We start from the raw sequence: 1,399 nt of genomic DNA, 5'->3' as shown, positions 1-1,399 counted from the left end.
GAGAAATAATCCTCAGTCATGGGTGAGGAAGAGGGAAAGAAAGCCTCATTCCTTGGGAGGCACCGAAAAAGAACTAGGCTCCAGAACTAGCTAATATAAAAAATAAAATGCTGGTGGGTGAACCTTAGGGTAGGATAAAGTACAGACCACTCCCCCTCCTATCCCTGCTTCTTGGACATGGAAAGCACAGTCCTATTTGAGAGTTTACTTCTGCCATTCATGAGGATATAGATGGTCCCCCTCCCCCAAATAAAAGAACTTCCCTACTCAAGAGCAGCCTTGGATAGGAAGGGACCAAGAACAATATAGAGTCTGAAGATGTGGATGGGGGGGGGAGCTCAGAGGAGAGGGCAGCCCCACCGCTGCTTGTTCTTTTGGACCTGCAGGTCAGCTCGGGTGGCCATTTCCAAAACTTCTCGAACCCCTTCCTTGGTCTTGGCAGAACACTCAAGGTAGCCAAAGGCGCTGATCCGATTGGCCATGTCCCATCCCTCCTCTGATCTCACAGGTTCCTGATTCATCTTGGCCAGCTCTCTCCAGGGTTGCTCATCCTGCCTCAAGTCCTTCTTATTACCCACGAGGATGATAGGTACAGTGGGACAGAAGTGCTTTACTTGAGGTGTCCATTTCTCAGGAATGTTCTCAAGGCTGTCTGGGCTATCAATGGAGAAGCACACGAGGATGACATCAGTGTCGGGGTAAGATCGTGGCCTAAGTCGGTCATAGTCTTCCTGTCCAGCAGTGTCCCAAAGTGCCAGCTCCACCTGCTTGCCATCCACCTCGATGTTAGCAATGTAGTTTTCAAAGACGGTGGGGACATAGACCTCAGGGAACTCCATCCCCCACAATCACCAGCTTCTTCCGAATCGCAGCCATAGCTGGAGCTTGGGCTCCGCTCGGCACTAGGCAGTCCCCATCCTGGGCCTGTCTACAAGTTTATGGTACTTACAAGCTTGTGTGATGCTGGGAGAAGTGTGTTTCTAACTCTCCCAGTCTGTGCTCAATGTTGTGAGAAGGGCTCCTTCTCAGGCGTGGCTAGGTGGAGCAGTGGATAAAGCACAGACCCTGGAGTCAGGCCTACCTGAGTTCAAATCTGCCTTGGACACTTAACAATTACCTAGCTGTGTGGCCTTGGGCAAGCCACTTAACCCCATTGTCTTGTTAAAAAAAAAACCTAAAAAAATAAAAAAAGGAGGGCTTTTTCTCTCCTCACAGCTACAAGTTCTGTGGCTATTCTTGCCCTTGACTGTGATCATGTCCCTTGTTCCTCTGCAGCCACGAGCATTAGTGTTTGTTTTGGCCCTGGGACCCTGACCAGGTCCTCTGCCCTGTAGCTCCAAATGCTACTGCTCAGGGCCCCTATTTTCTTGTGATCTCTGACAGAGACCCAATAAAGTTG

The 1,399-nt window shown here is 50.0% G+C and overlaps 1 pseudogene; it reads right to left on the bottom strand.

Moving 5' to 3' along the window:
• Positions 1-338: 338 nt before the first annotated feature.
• LOC141492109 (rho-related GTP-binding protein RhoC pseudogene) lies at positions 339-839 on the bottom strand (annotated as a pseudogene).
• Between the last annotated feature and the right edge of the window lie 560 nt (positions 840-1,399).

Source organism: Macrotis lagotis, chromosome 6 (genome assembly GCF_037893015.1).
Source record: "Macrotis lagotis isolate mMagLag1 chromosome 6, bilby.v1.9.chrom.fasta, whole genome shotgun sequence".
NCBI lineage: Eukaryota > Metazoa > Chordata > Mammalia > Peramelemorphia > Peramelidae > Macrotis > Macrotis lagotis.
Note: the sequence above shows the minus strand (reverse complement) of the source record. Positions and strands in the feature narration are given on the sequence as shown.